Source organism: Geotrypetes seraphini, chromosome 12 (genome assembly GCF_902459505.1).
Source record: "Geotrypetes seraphini chromosome 12, aGeoSer1.1, whole genome shotgun sequence".
NCBI lineage: Eukaryota > Metazoa > Chordata > Amphibia > Gymnophiona > Dermophiidae > Geotrypetes > Geotrypetes seraphini.
This window is the reverse complement of record NC_047095.1, coordinates 51,275,228-51,295,665: the sequence shown is the minus strand read 5'-3', so window position 1 is coordinate 51,295,665 and position 20,438 is coordinate 51,275,228. Positions and strand designations below refer to the sequence as shown.

General features: G+C 40.9%; 1 long non-coding RNA gene across 1 annotated transcript in view; it reads left to right on the top strand.

Moving 5' to 3' along the window:
* LOC117346423 overlaps window positions 1-20,438 on the top strand; it is a 102,460-nt gene that overhangs the window by 45,266 nt on the left and 36,756 nt on the right. Inside the window, exon 2 of the long non-coding RNA XR_004536586.1 lies at window positions 20,270-20,327. This is a non-coding gene — a long non-coding RNA (uncharacterized LOC117346423). The remainder of the gene's footprint in view (window positions 1-20,269; window positions 20,328-20,438) is intronic.

Sequence of the window (20,438 nt, the reverse complement as noted above, 5' to 3'; positions counted from 1 at the left end):
AAGCAGAGGAATGGATTTGGTCCAGTACATTGGCTCTGAACCAGTCTTTAAAATACAGTGAAACAATGTGGAAGTGAATTCAGAGCCAGCTGGTATCAGAGTCGGGCAATGAAGGTGTCAAAATATTAGTGACTTTTTACATTTGTCAAAAACAAGTGCCAGAATGGGATGCCTAAGCAGCTTGCAAATGCTAATCTTATGTAAAAAGTATTATTTCTTTATTTTTTTTTACAGTTGTGCAACCTAATTTTAGTTTCACAAAAGAAAAATGTATATTTTCCCTAATTTGCTTCACAGTGTTATTACAAACAGAATTAACTGATCTCTGTTGTGAAGAGAAAAAGTTCTGTAGATTTTTTCCCCCCAAAAGACAAGTGGCTAATTTGTTCTTTATAAATTCATAAGAGCATTACAGTATTCATAGTTCATTTCAGAATGACCCTATTGCTCGCCATCTTGTTTCTTACCCTAATTCTTGGGTGTTATACATTGAAAAGTAGCATAAAGTTCTAACACTGATCATAGGAGATTTTATATTATGAGGCAACAAGGCACTTTGCATGAGGATGGAGAGGGTAATTTTAAAACAGGATGTCTAGGATAAATAGGTGCCTACTTTTCTTTATAATATAATCTTTTATGGCCCGATTCTTTTAAATGTCCAGAAGAATGTTTCTCAATAGTATTAAATATGCACAAATATCTTCTATATAAATGCTCATATATTTTCTAAAGGAAGCCTCAGCCCCACCACTCCACCGCAAAAGTACTATCTCATTGCGAGAAGATTTATGTGGCGTCTCATCATTGGCCGTCCTTGTTTTGTATTGCTATGTTATGCTGTAATATGATTTCAAATAAATATTTCAATAAATATAAGTGGTGCAATAAATATAAAGTGCTTATGCATTTGTTTATATATTACTTAGCTTTGTATTTTTCAGCTTAGTTCACAGCCAAAAACTCAGGAGTCTGACCCGACATGTTTCGCATATAATGCTTTATCAAGGGTCCCCCGAGTGTGCTGTCGTCATCCGACGCTTTCTCTTATAGTTTTAGAGTCAGATGACGACAGCACACTCGGGGGACCCTTGATAAAGCATTATATGCGAAACATGTCGGGTCAGACTCCTGAGTTTTTGGCTGTGAACTAAGCTGAAAAATACAAAGCTAAGTAATATATAAACAAATGCATAAGCACTTTATATTTATTGCACCACTTATATTTATTGAAATATTTATTTGAAATCATATTACAGCATAACATAGCAATACAAAACAAGGACGGCCAATGATGAGGCGCCACATAAATCTTCTCGCAATGAGATAGTACTTTTGCGGTGGAGTGGTGGGGCTGAGGCTTCCTTTAGAAAATATATGAGCACGTATGGTCCAGGTTGGAGCACATTTATATAGAAGATATTTGTGCATATTTAATACTTTTCTTTATAAAGCATTAGTGTGTCAGGCACCAGGGCTAGGGCTAGGTCTCTTTACTCCACTTTTGGAAAAATGTGTGCAACCGAGTAATCCCCTTCTTTAGAGGAGAGTTTTCTGCACTGTGTTGAAGTTATCCCCTTTATTATTTTCATCTCCCTTCTCTGTACATTTTCGAATCCCCCTATATGTTTTTTGAGATGCGGCAACCAGAATTGCACACAGTATTCGAGGCCGCGGACTCACCGTGGAGTTATTCTCAGTTTTCCTTCTCCTAATAATTCCTAACATTCCATCTGCTTTTAGCTCTGACTGGCAAGTACAGGGCAAATTTGAACAATAAACTGTTTAAAAATATTCAGTTTGATCAAAAGCTTTAGGGCGCTTTTTGTTCTCCGCAGCTTCGATCACTACTGATCCTATCAAAATCGACAGCAATTTGCCCTATCAGATTAGCCTGTTCATTTTCCACGTTGATGTTCATCTTTTCAGACCGCTTTCGTGAAGTCCCCGTGACACGGCGCTACTGAGATAGGCCACAGGAGTCGCTCGTTCAATGCTGTCATTGTCTGAAGAATATGCGGTTTAGCTCTAAGGTAAATATAGTCGGGTCACTTGAAATGTATGCAGATTTGACATTTTCTTTCCTGATTAGCATATGTACATATCAAAGGGCTTTTCTTTATCCTTTTCTCTGCATCACATCAGATAACTCCACGCACAGAAAGTTCGGGTCATGTGCATACTATGACTTCTGTACTTTAACTCTGAGATATTCAATATTTCCCATTTGAAATAGGAAACCCTCTCAGTTCTTAGCCGGCTTCATCCTATGAAAGGCTGGCAAACAAAGCCTGCCATAGTTAAGAGCTACAATGTCCTGACTGCATCAATATGACATGCAAAATAAATACATCTGGATATCCCCTTACAGACTGTAACACTGACCTCTTTAGCTTAAGATTATTTGATATATATATATTTTTTTTACATAGATCAGCCGCTCCTAATTCAGTCCTCAGGGCACACCTATTCCCATAGGTTTTCAGGATATCCACAGTGAATACTCATGAGTTAGATTTGCATGCAATTTAAACAGCAGTGCATACAAATCTATCTCATGCATATTTATTTGGGGTATCCTAAAAAACTTGAGTGGCTAGGGGTGTTCTCAGGACTGGTTTAAGAACCACTGCTCTAGAGTAGCCGTTGCCAACCCCGTCCTCGGGACACACATAGTCCCAACGAGTTTGCAGGATATCAACGATGAGTATTCATAAGATAGATTTGCATGCAAATGAACTTGGAAGAGTACTGTAAGAACCTACTGATTCAGAGGAGGAGGCCAGGGAAGAGGAGGCTGAGGAGGCGGAGAAAGAGGAGCTTGAGGAGAAGACTGAGAGGAAGGAGGAAGAACAGGCCAGACACCAAGAGCAGCAGGAGGATGGGAAGAGCTGGTGGGATGGAGAAAGGGCAAGAGACTAGAGAAAATTATTGAGGCTGTGATTGAGGAAGGACAGGCCCCATTCAGCCATCCCCAGGAAGAGGCAGAGAACAATGATGTGCTGCCTTTCCCTAGCCGTGAAAGTCAAGTGTCATGCTGCCTACCTAAAATCCTGCTGCATTTCCAGGAGATTCAGTAGGGTTTCCTGGACACACAGCATGTCCTGGACCTCATGATCAGTAAGATGTGGGCTATGAGGGCAGAACTATGTGCTCTCTCAGATAACATGGGGCATATACCTCTGCCCCTATTGATCCACTGCCATATGAGGCCAAGCGTAATAAAACAGCCAGTGCTATTGGTTCAGGATAAAAAAGCATTTTCTATTGTTACAACAAAAATAAATGTTCTTTTTTGAAGCCAGCATACTCTAGGCCGAGGTAAATGCTCCCCTCCCTCCAGGGTCTACTTATCTCCCCGGTGGTCCTAGTGGTGTCATTGGAGGCAGAAGCACTTTGGATATCAGCAGGATAGTGTTTGGAAAGGTTGTACAAATAAGGGGTTGCTGTACACATAGGCTTCCCCCTTTGGGACCCTGTGCCCCAGTTATGTGACTGAGCACAAAGTTGAACAATTGATCCACAGAAGATGTATAGAGATATATAAAGTCACTAAATACTGGAAGCCAGATATAGTCAACAAAACTTATAGTCCCCTTCAAGGCATATAAGAGGGCATATTTTGCAGAACGATCCCTCCGACCACTATTCATCTCTAAAGTCCATCAGAGGCATTAGAACATACATAAGAACATAAGAAATGCCTCCGCTGATTCAGACCTGAGGTCCATCATGCCTAGCAGTCTGCTCACGCGGCGGCCCAATATGTCCAGGCTCTGTGCAGTAATTCATCAATTTAGGACCCCTGAGGAAGGCTGTTTACTTGCCGAAACACGGACCGTGTAGGGTCTGTCTCACTTTTGTGAGCATGTACCAATTCCAGTTGGGCCAGGTGCCTAAGGCCCCCTCCTATGGGCGAAGCCTTAGGCGACTGGCCCTAAGGCCCGCCATATGAAAGATGGCGGACCTGTTGGGCGGACGAACTTGGGATCCGTCTGTCTGGCCAACTAATGTAAATGAAGAGGGGTGTCGGGGGTGGGGGGTGGTCGCGGGGTTCAGGGGGCAGTCATGGGGGGGGTTGCGTCGTAGGCTGGAGGGCCTGTGATTCCTCCTGTCCATATTTTAAGGGGGTGGGGGGGTCACCATGGGCAGGAGGGCCTGGGATCCCTCCTACCCATATTTTAAGGAAGGGGGGGGGTCGCAGGGCTCGCGCCTCGGCAGGAGGGGTTGGGCTCCCTCCTGCCGATATTGGTTCGGGGGTGGGAGGTGGATCGTGGCTGGAGAGATTGGGCATCTCTCCTGCCGTGATCGAGATCACACCCCAAACTGCCACGAACCGCGGCAGGAGAGATTGGTCATCTCTCCTGCCCTGGGTCGTGGCGGTTCGGGGGTGGGGCGATCGCGATCATGGCAGGGGAGATGAGCCATATCTCCTGCCGCGATCGTTGCAGTGGGGGGGTGGGCAGGTTGCCGGGGCCGCTGAGCTGTTCGCGGCAGCCGCGATCAGCTCAGCGGCCCCTTTTCGGAACATACCTGTTTTGACTTGGTTTAAGTCAAAACGTATAAGTTCCAGCTGGGCAACCTGCTCAAGTTTTTGGTTATACTTGCTGTACGACTAAATCTAGATCGGCCCACCTCCCGCCCTTTACCTCCTCTAAAAACGCCTCTTTTCGCTCTAGGCATTTAAAGGCAGGGGAAAGGCCTAAGCTGGTTTTAGATACGTCTAAAACCAGCTTTGATTATCAGTACTTGGACGATCTGGTTTTTTGATTGTCCAAGTACCGATTTAGGCCACTTTATGGACTTTTTATTTTTTTGATCCTTAGCCCCATACTCAATTCATATATGTTGCAAAGAAAAGCACAGAAAAAAATTTTTTTTTTTTGGGACAAATGCAGCATGATAAATATATGCAATAGATTTTAAACCATATTCTTAGGGGTATATTTAGCCCCAAATAGGCAAAAGGCCACCTTAGATACCGCTGAGTGCCATCCAACTCACCGCAGTCCTGGATTCAGCGTACTGCAACAGAGGAGACAGAAAGAGGTGCAAGGCCCAAGGGAATCACACACAGCGTTTAAACAAATAGTCCACACACAAAGCCTGTTGTTCTCAAACCAAAATATTTACTGAAGACAAAAGTAGAGCCCAAAAGCAGATGGAAGGTGGTTCATAGAGTTTCCACAGTACACAAGCACAAGAATAGTTTCTCATGCTCCTTGAGTAAATTGGCAGCAACTAGGACTTTCTCTGGCTTTCTACAGGGCTTTTCCTCCCTTGTGATCCTGTCTGGAACTTGGAAAAATATCCTACTCCTGTACAAAAATAGAAATATTTTCTTGGTGAACATTGATTATTCCAAGGTCTAGGGAAAGTAAACTTCCAGAACATTGCTTGCATCTGGGCCACTCCTGAAAAACAAAGAACCACATCCCCTGTCTTGGTTTTCCCTCACTCCCTTTCCAAATAACTGCTTCTAGTTTCTTTTTTTTTGTTTTTGTTTAAATCTTTATTAATTTTCAAAGCTATTTCAAAATGCCATAAATTATGCAGACATTAATAACAAAATAAGCACTTACATTTCATTAATAACAATGCAGAAGATAAATATCCCTCCCCTCCCATCCAACAATTTAATCAAGAAATTAACCAGAAAGATATCCCCCCCACCCCCCCACCCCCAGTCCTGGATATGTATAAAAATAAACAATAAACAAAAAATTTAAAAAAGACAACTATGTTGAATTAACAAAGGATGTCAACGGGCCCCAAACCAAATTAAATAATTTGCAATGCCCCAACATATCCACATTTATCTTTTCGTATTTATACCCAAAACATAAATTGGCCCCCCAAAACGGAAAGTTGATGCGATCGCAATTTTTCTAATTACAGTTTATCATTTGCATACCTATCCCTGTCATAATCAAGAAAAGCCTGCCTTTGTAGCGATCCATGGGGAAACTTAATATGTAGCAAAGTTCCACATATAATTGCCTCATACGTCAAAGGGGTTGTTGATTCCAGTATGAGGTTAATCTGTCCCCATATAGACTTCCAGAAGCTGAGTATCAAAGGACAATAGTGGAAATGCCTATGTAACTTTAGGACTAAGGCCCCATCCTCTGGCGGGGAATCAAGGTTATCACTCATTAGATTAAGCCTAGTGGGCTTTTGATACATAATTGTACAATTCAAGATACCAGTCTCAACAAGTATTTCATGAAATAGGAGTAGTATGAACCCAGTACACGATACTAAATTTGGATGTATATATTTATATGTGTGTATAAGAAGGTACAATATAAATAAATATATGATATATTTTATATAGGTATGTATAATCAGGTAGTGTGATAGGCAGAAATAAGAGAGAATTGATTATGGTTTAAGAGGACAGTATTGAGATCCAACTCAGAAAACGCTAACTCTGTATTGCAACGCCTTTACAAAAGCACAAGTATTGATTAAGGTTTAATAATGTATTGATTATGGCATAATAATATCTGTATTGAAACCATTCCAGGAAACGCAAGCTCTGTATTGTAACATCATTACAGAGCTCATATAAACCACTCCGAATTGACTCTCCCAGTCATTGGCAGAGGTATAGAAGCTTTCAATAAACAATTTACGGAAAAATGACATGCATCAGTAATGCTAATAAATTTCAATTAGGTGAAAGTCTAATCTAATGGAAGAAAAAGCCTCAGGTCTAATTTGATAGAGCTCAAAGCTCAAATCACCTTCGCCTACATCATTGGCTCCAAAAAACTTCCATTTAGAATGACCCTTATGCCACTATAGTTCTTTTTAAGGGACTCAGGGCCTCTTCTATTAAACTGCGCTAGCAGTTTCTAGCGCGGGGAGCCGCGCAGAATGGCCCGCAGTGCTCCCGACGCTCCTAGAATTCCTAGGAGCGTCAGGAGCAGCACGGGCCATTCAGCGCAGCTGTCTGCGCTAAAAACTGCTAGCGCAGTTTAATAGAAGAGGGGGGTATGATTTTAAACAACAATGCTGTTTACTGTGTGGTTAAACTTTTATGGTGTCCTGCGTGCAGCCAACGTTTCACGGATCTTAGCCGCTTCTTCAGGGCTCCCAGACTTCCATTTACAGTTCTGTGAATGTAATTTCATAAGGAGTGTTTCCCTCTCATATCCTAAATCTTATATTAAACTTTAGAATACACAAAGTAATATTACTCACTGAGCTGTTGCTTCCTCGATCTCATCCACGTCCTGTTCTACAGAGTGGCGTTTCAGATTTTCTTAAAAGGGGAGAAAAGCCAATCAAATCCCGCCATGTCATCTCTCAGGGGAAAGATGGCCTCTCCTCATAGGCTGACTAGCTCAGCTGCTGCATTTCTGGATTACATCATCGGAAGAGCGGTACAATTTGAACATGACATTACATAGTACTTATTGACCGCGTAATCGTAAGTTCAACGCGGTTTACAAAAGATTACTAACAATAGTCACAATGCATGGAATAAAATTAGTTAAATAGTCAGATATTTAGAAAAAAGATAGGTCTTCAATTGTATTCTAAAATGTTTGTAAGAATAGGTTGTATGCAGGAATGTTCGAAACTCTTCATCATGAAGAGCTGCTTGGGACGCTAACGTGTGATTTAAAAACTTCTTACTTTTGCAGCCCTGAACAGAAGGAAAGTTAAACAAGGGATGAGTTTTTCTACTGTGTCTGTAAGAAGCTAGAGTAAATCAGGGGAAAAGAACATCTGATTAATAGAAATAGTATCAGTCAATGCTCATATTCAAACCCTTTGGGGCTACTGAATTCAGTTCATAGATCCAGCGCTGTTCTTTACACTGAAGGCGTAAATGTCTAGACACCATAAAAGTTTAAAATCTTAGTCTCTTAAAAAGAACTTTAGTGGCATAAGGGTCATTCTACACGGAAGTTTTTTTGGAGCCAGTGATGTGGGCGGAGGTGATTTGAGCTTTGAGCTCTACTGAATTAGACCTGAGGCTTTTTCTTCCGTTAGATTTGAATTTCAGCTAACAAAGTAGAGTATTTTTAAACATGTTTATTATGCATCAGTAATGAACATTCGTGCAAAGCAAGTGTATGAGAAATACAACAAACACTGACACGGATTTGTTTTTTTTTTTCCATCCGTAAGCATCATGGACCCCAAGGAAGTTCAAAATTCACAGATCCTAACGCCATGCGACAAATACTACATTAGCAAACCTGACTCATGTGTACACTTTGGCCCATATTCTAAAAACGCCCTACTGGCGCGTAACTTAGGCCTTTTATCAAGTCGCGCAGTGGTATAGTAAGGGGGTGCAGGGAGGGCGATTCACCCTAGGTGCAGTCTTCCTAAGAGTGAGGCCCCCCTCCCCTGCTCCTCTCCTTGCTGCACATGTGTGGCCCTTTCCGTCTCTCGTACCTGAGGTTGCTGCCCGCATTGGCATCAGTGCTCTCTCTGATGTTGCTTCCAGGACCCGCACCTGGAAAGTGATATCAAAGGGCGAGCCAGCACCGATGTGGGCAAAAGTACGGGAAAGGGAAGGGGTGCACGTGCAGTGGGGGGGGGGTAGGGGGAGGGAGAGGAGTGCCACCACCCCAGGCGCCAAATACCCTTACTGTGCCACTGAAGCTGCGTAAAGGTTTCTTTTTTATTGCAGGCCGCTGTAGTAAATGCTCCGACACTCATGAGCGACGGTGCTTGTACTGCAGCAATCTGTGATTAAAAAAAAATAACAAAACCTTACTTGGCTTGATAAAAGGGGGCCTTAAGTTGTAAACGCCTTTTTTTAAAAAAGCATTTATTTATTTTTATAAATCTTTATTAATTTTCAAATGTTTACAGAGCCATACAATGAATTTAAACATAAACACTACACAGGACGCACTTTAAATACACAAATAATTCAAAAAAACAATCATTTTCTCCCCCCTCCTCCCCATAATTAATAGAAGAAGAAGTACATATTTAATTTCAATAATATAGATAATTAAGGGCTCCTTTTACAAAGCTGCGTTAGTGGTTTAACGCGCATAATAGCACGCTAAACTGCCGGCTGCGTTAGCCGCTAATGCCTCCTCTTGAGCAGGTGGTAGTTTTTCGGCTAGCGCGGGGATTAGCGCGTGATAAAAAGTCTCATGCGCTAAAGCTGCTAACTGTGCTTCGTAAAAGGAGCCCTAAGTATAGCAAACAATAATACATTCCCCTCCCCCCACCCTGTAAGGATGTGTAAGGAAGTCAAATAAAAGGAAAGGTACATGACAGTTCTTGTGACTCAATAAATGCAGTCAATGGGCTCCACGCCATTTGGAATGCGTTACTATATCCCAGACATTCCGCGTTCATTCTTTCATACTTGTAACTGGAACATAGGTTTGCCCACCAGAAAGTGTAATTCAGTCGATCATAACTCTTCCAGTTACGTGTAACCATCTGGTTGGCTATTCCCGTCATTATCAAGAAAAGCCGGCTTTTATGTCGATCCAAAGAAGGTTTAATACGTAATAGAGTACCACAAAAAAAAAGCATTTAAAAACCGAGTTGATCTCCGTTGGGAGATGACCCGCTATATAAATTGAAGACTAGATTAAAAAGAAAAATGTAGTTGCCTACCGGCGCCTAAAAAATGACACCTGCATCACACCTACGGAGGCGCTATATGACACCTAACACCACTGTAGGCGTGGCTAATGTTGGAAGTTGCATTAGGCGTCATAAAGCACCTCCCTAGGCATGAATCGTGCAAAAGGTAGGCTCCGGAAATGTAGGCCTTGAAAACCCTGGCCTACATTTTCGGGGGCCTACCTTTACCGGAGGCACGATTGCATAAAAGACGCCATCATGCAATTGACGCATGATCGGCGGCTGTTTTTAAGGCGGCTGCCAACAAAGGCATCATATACGGAATTTGGGCCTTTACTTATAGAACTACTCTATAGAGGATTGATATTTTTTTTCTTGTACAAATCAACGTAAATTATCACTCATACCTATTCATTATAGAACGGTGGTCTCAAACTCAAACCCTTTGCAGGGCCACATTTTGGCTTTGTAGGTACTTGGAGGGTTTGAATTTGAAAAATAGTTAATGTCTTATTAAAGAAATGACAATTTTGCATGAGGTAAAACTCTTTATAGTTTATAAATCTTTCCTTTTGGCTAAGTCTTAATAATAATATTGTCATTTATAGCTAAAGAGTCATATGATCAAGAAACCGTTTTATTTTACTTTTGTGATTATGATAAACATACCGAGGGCCTCAAAATAGTACCTGGTGGGCCACATGTGGCCCCTGGGCCACGAGTTTGAGGCCACTGTTATAGGGATTCAAAGGCAAATTAGATGCACATCTCCTTATGAGAGGCATAGAGGGATATGGGTGACTAAAACTACATCAGGTGTATACCTGACTGGGCCTCCGCGTGTGCGGATTGCCGGACTCGATGGACCATGGGTCTGATCCGGAGATGGCAGTTCTTATGTTCTTATGTTCTTATAACATCAACTTACAATTCATCTCTCTTTTTTAAGTTTTTGCATGATAGGTTTATTAGTTTGTTTTATTTTTGATGTAGTGTTGTCAAACGTTCTATTCATTTCAGTTTTTTTTTTTACATTTCTCCCGCATTCTATGTATGGTGCTTTGTTTCGAGCATGTAAATTTGAGCATGTGCCCAATTTGCAAGTGCAATTTAATTGAATAATAAGCCAATTAGCACTGATCATTTTCCTTCATAACAAGCAATTATTAGTGTATATTGGATTTAAATTTATGTGTGCAAATTTAGGTACTGGATCCACCCTAAATTTTATGAGGGCCACAAAAAAGGGACACAGAAATGGTAGGACCATGGGGGGGGGGAGGTCAGGAGCATTCCTCACATTTACGCAAGTAATTATAGAATAAGGGGCATCCGTGTCTAACTTTAGGTGTGAGATTTTACACCATGTTTCTATTGGTCCCAATGGCTGCACCTAAAGTTAGGCCCTTCTCTTGGGTGTATATAAGCCACACCTAATTTTAGGCACTGTCTAAAGAACAATGCTTAAGTGTTTTTTTCGGCACCAAATTTTAGGCTCTCTATGTACAGTTCAGTCCCCTATATATGTTTTTTTTCTTATGTACAATCTGGTTTTATTGAATTTTTCAATAAAGCATTTTACAAACCATCAAATAAATTGAAACAGGATTGTTTTGTACAAATTTGCATAAACACTCTGAAATCCCCCCCTCCCCCTACAACATATGTCCATTTCCCTCTCAACAAATTCTAATAGTGTGTTTATAAAACCTACTATATTGGGAAATGATGATAGCTTTCTAAAATTTTTCTACACATGTCTCCAAACAGAGAATGGGGGCCTAGACTCTTATGGTCTCCCCCTCTTCCTAGCCAAAACCTCATAACCTTATACATTCAAAACCTTATCATTTTTTTTTAAATATATTTATTAATTTTTCAAACTTATTACCAAGCATTACTTGTACAGAAAGCAAATATTAGACATATACATTTCCATCATAGCTAAACAATTTATCTGCCCATTTTTTAAAAAAAGTTTTAACAACCATGTTTTATCAATTGACAGAGCTCCTGATATAATCAAAGTGGATGGCACTGCTGCCTCTTTATCAGATATTTCCAACATTCCAGATAAAAACCTCATCATTTTAATTGCAATTCATTATAGTCATTACAGCAAAATACAGGCCTCAAGAGAAAATGAACACATAAGAACATAAGAATTGCCCTACTGGGACACAGTGAAGGTCGATCAAGTCTAGTATCCTGTTTCCAACAGTTGCCAACCCAGGTCCTGAGTACCTAGCTAGATCTCAAGTTGTAAAACCTCCTCACAGGGAACTATTATCAAATCTAAGTCCACATTACATGGAGTTACACAGCTGAAATCCACGCTTACGTTTTTTTAAAAAAACCCTTTAAAAAAAAAAAAAAAATAGCAGGTCTGCAGATATCTTGAAACCATATACTGTATACACTTCTCCCTCCGTATTCGCTGTGATAGGGGATTAACAGACCCGTGAATACAGAAAAACCACGAATAACTTTTTCATATGTTATTCACGGTTTCCTATTAAAAAAACATCGTGAATATGTTGAAACCACGAATAACATAGTGGGAGACCTGGCCTGTTCCTGAAGGAGAGGCAAAACACAGTGAAGAAAGTGCTGGGAATCGGCGATTGTCTCAGTCAACGCTTGGAATCAGCGATTTCTCTATGCAAGCTGACATAATGGGGGGGGGGGGGGGGTGGAAGCCAGCAAGCTAAAAACCACGAATAACCGAAACCGCAATTGCTGAAACTGCGAATACGGAGGGCTAAGTGTACCTAGCTTGAAAAACAACTAAGGGCCTCTTCTATTAAATTGCACTAGCAGTTTCTAGCGTGGGGAGCTGTGCTGCTCCCGACGCTCCTAGAGTTCCTAAGAATGTTGGGAGCAGTGCGGGCCATTCAGCGTGGCTCTCTGCGCTAAAAAATGCTAGCGCAGTTTAATAGAAGAGGGAGTAAATCTCTTTAGGAGTTTTAGGTAATAAAAAAGAATCACTAAGAGTTATAGGTAATGCAAAAGAATCAAGTTGAGCAGGATGAAGAAAAATAAATGGATGCTTTTGGTATCTGATCAGGCATTTACAAGGGAATTTTAAGAAAAAAAAAAAGTAGGTCCTAAAGCTTAAAACACAAGGTTTAAGCTAAAGGAACGCCTTGAGTTGCCTGAGCTACATCAGGGAACATTAACACTTTTTTGACCATGGGAAAGAGTACTTTTCTTCTGAAAATATGTTACCATCATTAATGACTTTTTCCTCCAGCAAACATATTGGGGCAAATTCTACAAGCAGCGCCCAAAAGTTAGGCATTGAAATACACAATCAGTGTGCAATTGAGTGAGTGTTTGAGACCCTCTAGACCTCTTTACAAATTGGACACTCGGAAGTGGGGTGATTTGCCATTGTGGATGTTTCCAGTTCACCTCACACTTCATCATCTTCTGTACCTTAATAGAATATCTTTACAGCCTTACAGTATTTTCTACTTATCCCGCTTTCTCTGCTGTTGTGTGTTGTGGGCTGATGATGGCTCTCTTGTGTGATATAGGTGAGCAGATCTGCTGATGTAGCAATGAACACAAGGCAAAGGAGTTGAGATGCTTATTTTCACTTTTGGATTTTGTATGCATGTTAGCCTTCTGTAAATCCAATACTGTTTTCTGTTGAACTTCCTTGCAATTATGATGGACTTTCTCTACCAGCTCTGGATTTGTGCCACTTCAAGTTTACAACTCTAGCCTATACATGCTATAATGGATAGTGAGGGTCATATGTATTTTAATTAAATGGATAATCTAACATATAATTTTAAGTGGGAGCTGAACATCAAACCAACATAAGGGGGAATAAAGTTATTAGCATCCATGATACATCAAGTCCCTTTTAGACAAATTGTTTTAGCTTAGAGTGTGAACATTTTTATTCTCTGAGGTCACCAAGTGTTTTTCTATCATAAATTTCTCCAAGTCCTGAACTGGGGTGAATTTCACTATTCTAAACTGTTATTTTAGAGCTATTGTTTCCATAGAAACACATAAAATGTTAGCATATCAGAAGCTAAGGATGACTTTGTTCCTGTCTCCTGTGCTGTCCCAGGTCTTCCTCAATCTGTGATCTTCTCCATCCAAGGCAGGATTGGTCTGTTAAGAGATTGGGCATCTCCCCATGGTCTGATCAGCTGATGAACAACCTGAGGGAGAAAAGCTGTGAAAACACAAAAAAACACTTTTGCTGTTAAATCAGAAAAATTTAATTGACATGACCCAACATTAGTTTGCAGTCTGGATGTTTTTCTCCTCTGTCTTTATTAAAAACTATCCATCGGAGCTGCTTTATTGTTGATAGGCCAATAGTGTATTTATTACATATTTTAGAAATATATGATGGCTATTACTATTTGAATGAACTTTTTACAAGAATTTATAGACACTTGGAAGGGGATGATTTTATAAAAGTCTGCTTATATATAGGCACCTGATTGGGGGATATTTTATGAAGGTAAGTAGGGCCTCCTTTTACGAAACTGCGATAACAGTTTCTAGCGTCGGGAGCAGCGCGGGCCATTCAGCGCTTCTCCCCGCACTAGAAACTGCTATTGCAAGTTTTTTAAAAGAGGGGGTTACTGTATCAGATATATACAGTCAACCCTCAATTTAATAGACTAACTCCCCCCTCCCTTTTATCAAGCTGTGCTAGAGGTTTCTAGCGCGGGTCGGCGAGATAAGTGCTCTGATGCTCATAGCAATTCTATGAGCATCGGAGCATTTATCACGCCGGCTTGTGATAAAAACCTCTAGCACTGCTTGATAAAAGGGGCCCTAATTGCGGGGAGAAGGGTGTCCATTAAATTAAATGGTCCGTTGAACGGAAATGTTTGAAAAATTGCATCTAGGCAGAACCAAAAGTCTGCTAAATTTTATACCATCGGTTTTCATATTAAAAAACATAAATGTAGCCATAACCATCAAATAACTAATGTCAGCGCTGTTGTTATGATGCATAGCCACTGGCAATTTACCCATAAAACAGTGGGCATATAACGTGATAAAGTTCAGGCCAAAATCCATTATATTGAGTCCGTTAAATCGAGGGTCGACTGTACATGCATATGTATTTAGGTGTGAGCACCAGCATTAAAAGTGTGCACCTGTGTTCCAGAGGTTTGAGCATAACTTATAGTAATCTACCAGGTTCAATTCCTACTTCAGCTCCTTCTAACTCTGGCCAACTCACTTAACCCTCTACTGCCCCAGATACAAAATAAGTGCCCGCATATAATCTGTAAACCACTTTTGATTGTAACCGCAGAAAGGTGGTGTATCAAATCCCACCTCCTTTCCTTTTTCCCTGTACCAGAGGTAGGCAATTCCGGTCCTCGAGAGATGGAGCCAGGTCAGGTTTTCAGGATATCCACAATAAATATGCATGAGCTAGATTTACATCTCAAGGAGGCAGTGCATGCAAATCCATCTCATACATATTCATTGTGGATGTCCGGCTCTTGAGGACCGGAATTGCTTACCCCTGCCCTATACAGAGTTCCATGTGTAAATGTGCACCCCCGCACATGCTGTGCCCAGTCTCTGCCTGTATGTATACCCACCTGCAAATTACTTGCTATCTGAGATTTCCTTGTAGTTAGCCCTTAGGTCAGGGGTCCACAACCCAGGCTGGTTTTCCCCCCTGAATATTTATGAGATCTATTTGTGTTCGTGGCATGCAAATAGATCTCATATATATTCATTGTGGAAATCCTGAAACCAAGGCTAGGTTGTGGCTCTTGAGGACTGGATTTGAGGACCTCTTCTTAGGTGCCCTTTTGGCATGTATGCATGTATATGCTCACACATGGGTGTATTTCTTACTATTCTAACCTTTGAGGTGCAGAACCAGCACACAAATGTTAACATCCTCTTTATAGAAGTACCTCCTTGATTACACACAATTGGAAGAGTTATGATAGACTTAATTATACTTTTTGGTGGGCAAACTTATGTTGCCGTTACAAATATGAAAGAATGAACGCTGAATTTTTGGGCTATAATAATGCATTTAGAAGGGGGTGGAGCCCATTGACATCATTTGTTGAATCACATTAGTTGTCATAGACCTTTTCTTTTTAGTTAATTTCATTACACATTCGGAGTGGGAGGGAGGGAGGTGGGAAGGCATCATGATTTCTTGTATTTAGTTTATTGAAATTCTATATGTGGTTATACTTTTATGGATGAATGGGAGAAAGGGGGGGGGGGAGAAAATGGTTGTTTTCAGAATGTTTGTATATTTAAAGCGCTTTTCCTGATTCATTTATGTTTAAACTTTTTGCAACGCACTGTTAATATTTGAAAATTAATAAAGTTTTATTTTTTTTTAAAAAAGGAATACCTCCTTGAAAAGGGTTTGTTCTTTTGTCTGATCAATTACTTGAAAGATGAATTGGTGCTTGAATTCTTTCATTATTTTGGTTCCCTGGGAGTCTGTTCAGAGTTGCGTACATTCCATCTGAGCTTTTTTTCCTTGAGCTTTTCATTACATGAAAAATACCTTTTATATTCAAACTTGATTTATCCGCCTTTCTTAACAAAGACCCCATGTGATAAATAACAATAAGAATGCGCTGTACCTTATTAAAACATTCCAGATAACTAAATACTTGCTGAATCTATCTGGCATCAATATCAATATCACAGCTCTACATGTGGTGGGGGCCTGTCAATCCAGTCCAGCCATTACATATGCTCAGCGCTCACAACAATATTAAATGTTCTCTCACAAGCATACAGGCATTTTTTGAAAACTATTTCTGTCTATTTATACATTGCACCTCAGTGGTGATTTTTTTGTTTCACACGGACTCCATCCGCCTGTGCCTTACCTGCCCTGCCTCCTCACCAGTCCATATTCACTTTTGAAAAATTATTTTGGTACGATAATATTGATAAATCCCTTCTTCTTACTTTAAATTCAAATTAGCAGCTATTAAGGGCAATATACTGTACATCATTTTTAATGGTACTTATCTCAAATACAGAAACACCGCTAATATGGGCCATGTTTCACCTTGGGCTGCATTTAGAGTATGGTTCTAAAATTAAATTAAAAGATTAGTCATCACAAATGAACTACAAACTGGGCCTAAGTGGTGTAGAGGTTAGAGCTAGAATTTCAGTACCCTGAGGTTGTGGGTTCAAATCCTGCGCCTCTCCTTGTGATCGTGGGCAAGTCACTCAGTCCTCCCAGGTATGTTAGACACATTGTGAGCTCACCAGGACAGATTAAAAAAATGTCTGAGTACCTGATTATAAACCGCTTAGATAATTTTGATAGGTGGTATATAAAGAGATTCTAATAAAACCCCCCCAGCCTACATAGCATCCAAGCTACACCTATACAGCAGTAACCGCCCCCTCCACTCCAAAGCAGAACAAAGACTCAGCATTCCCGCAGGGAGATCCCTCCGAATGAGTACAGCGTACAAAAGATCCTACAGCCATTTCCTACCTCAGCTATGGAACCGACTACCCACACAGATCAGGTCGCTAGATTCGCTAATGACCTTCCGAAGAGCAGTAAAGAACTTCCTCTTCCGCCAATCGGGCCATTAAAAACTGCCTTCTCAATATACGGTACTTCTCCTCGTACTCTTCGCTATGACCAGTCTGGTCTCTAGAATAAGCTCTGTTATCGTCTACTGTAACCTATTTGTTGTCATGACTAGTCTGTTTTCAAACGATTGTGAATGTCTACTTGGAACCCGTTCTGAGCTTCTGGGAGAACGGGATAAAAATCGAAATAAAGAAATGGCTGCTTATCACAGTTTAGTAAAAAGGCTCCTATATACTAGTAGGAATGAGCATTTCTCAGCATGCATTTGATTCTCTAGCATGGCTTAAAAACTGCAGTGCTTGCTAAGTCAGTTCAGTGTGCATTAACCCAGGAAGTGCATTCAAACTCAGCCAACCGTTCACTTTATGCTGCAACCAGTAATAACAAATGTCCCAAATGCAGCACCTTAAATCTTTTAAATCTATATACTTTTCTAATTGTAAGCAGACTCGTCAGACATGCCATTTGGAAAGGCTGTGTATATCACTAGTGGCATATATTCATCATCCATGCTGCTTTTACTTTCATTTAACTTAATATATTAATTTTAGAATTTAATTTAAATTTAATTTAATTCTTCTCTAAAATACTACCATCTTGCTTAGTATAAACAATTGAATTCACATATGAAGCCAAAATCACTTAGGGCTCCTTTTACTAAGGTGCGCTAGTGTTTTTAGCGCATGCAAAAGATTAGTGCGCGCTGGCCGAAAAATAACCGCCTGCTAAAATCGCTAGCACACCTTTGTAAAAGGAGCCCTTAGCTTGACGTCATATCTTCAGTTAATGCTTCAACACGGTTCATAGACAACGGCGCGAAAGACAAAGGCGCACCCGGACAATTGAGCGCAGCGCAGAGGCGCACGCCGCTCTAAATTACTGTTTTTAGGGCTCCGACGGGGGGGGCGTGGGGGGGAACTTTACTTAATAGACATCGCGCCGGCGTTATGGGGGGTTTGGGGGGTTGTAACCCTCCACATTTTACTGTAAACTTAACTTTTTCCCTAAAAACAGGGAAAAAGTGAAGTTATCAGTAAAATGTGGGGGGTTACAACCCACCAAACCCCCCACAATGCCCCCACAACGCGGCGCGATGTCTATTAAGTAAAGTGGGGGGGGTTCCCCCCCACACACCCCTGTCAGAGCCCTAAAAACAGTAATTTAGAGCAGCTCGCGCCTCCGCGCTGCGCTCAATTGTCTGCACGCGCCTTTGTCCCGGCGCACTTTTGACCTGACACCCTTCAACACATAGCTCTTCTCAATGCCGGGAAGGGATTGGCCGACATGTTTCACCACTAGGCTTTTTCAAGATCAGCCCCCTCTTCATAATAACCGCGTATCATCCCGACTGCATGTCATAAACTTCTAGCATATGTTACATTTTTATCTTATTAATATGAATGTCTGAAACATATTGAGGGGCCCTTTTACTGATGCTTAGTGAGCGCTAACAGAATTACTGCACGCTAAAGGGGGAATTCTACATACCGGCACCTAATTTAATTAAGAAATGGCATTTAAAAGGGTGAAAACCAACGATAAAGCGCCTACCGGTGCCAAAAAAATCTGCACAGGAATCGTTTCTCCATAGGCGCTTTTGGCCGCCTAATGCCACTGTGGGCGTGGCTAATGCCAGACGTGGCGTTAGGTGGCCTAAAGTGGCTAAGTAGGTGTGATTCACGGCAAGGACAGGTGCCGGAAATGCAGGCCTGGAAAACCTTGGCCTACATTTCCGGCGCCTATCTTTCCCGGAGGCGTGATTCTACATATGACACCGTCATGATATTTTTCAATTAACAATAGTGCCACTTTCATTCAAAACACAATTTTCTTATATTAAATATTCAGCTCATGACCAAATAACTACTTTACCAATAGAAATAAATAATCATAAAGTGCTCAGTGCCACCACCAGCTCATTGCTAATGCAGTTCAGACCACGATAGTTATGGAACCATCACTGCACTTTATTGTTCCCTGCCTTCCATAAAGCATAGGGCTTCTTTTGCAAAGGCGCGTTAAGGCCTTAACATGTGCTAGCCGCTACCGCCTCCTTTTGAGCAGGCGGTAGTTTTTCAGCTAGCATGCGCTAATCCGGTACGTGCACTAAAAACGCTAGCGCACCTTTGTAAAAGGAGCCCATAGTGTGCAATGGCTTGGACGTTACTCAAAAAAAATTGCTGGTATTCCAATTACCTATAAAGTTGTTTTAAAATGCTGTCAGAAACATGTTTAGAACTCTACTTATCTTGTTATTCTTGTTGCCTTCCTGTCCAGCGTTTAACTATCAAGTGTCATAAACCACATTAAATTAATCCATATAAAGTGCTATCCAGTGTCGTTTTAAAATAACATAGTCATGCTTGCCATCAAGTCTAATCTTTCGCCCAAGCTGGGTTTCATGTTCGTCTTCAGGGAGAACAACGCCTAGGAGAAACTGAAAACACAGGTTTGTTTAGAGCAGTGGTTCTCAACCCTATCCTAGGGGACCCCCAGCCAGTTGGGTTTTCAGGATATCCCTAATGAATATGCATGAGAGAGATTTGCATATAATGGAGGAGACAGGCATGCAACTATGTCTTATGCATATTCATTAGGGATATCGTGAAAACCCAACTGGCTGGGAGGGTCCCCCAGGACAGGGTTGAGAACCACTGGTTTAGAGTGATACCGTCATGAGATTGACACATGATCGGCAGTCGCCAATATTGGCATCATATAGAGAATCTGGGCCGAAATGCTAAGAAGCCCATTTTACCCATGGGCTTCTTAGTATTTAGCGCATGCTAAGTCTATTAATAATAATAATAATAATAATAATAATTTTATTTCTATTAGTGCACACTAAGCTTTTGTAAAAGGCAACTGACAATCAGGGGAAAATAAGCCCAAATGAATCAAAATGTTACAAATATTTTTGTCCTGGCACATCCATGATTATCAGCTTTCCCACTGTTTTGCCATGCTAATTGCTCCTCAGGTTTCTTCCCTGCTTGGTGACTGCTATTTCTTCCCGCCAGAATGGTATTTCATCTTTGGATTTCTACATTGAAAATGCTTTTTTTTTGTTTGTTTGTTTTGCATCCTGATCAGTAACCACACTGGAGAACGTGAAAAGACTGCGACAATCTCATCTGTTGAAGAATAGATGGTAAGATGTATTTCCTAATTTCAGTTTATGTGATATAATTTTATAGGTTACTATAACCTGTAGGTGGTATTGTTTTTCCTCAGAATTCGGAAAGCTTGAAAAGCGAAGAGT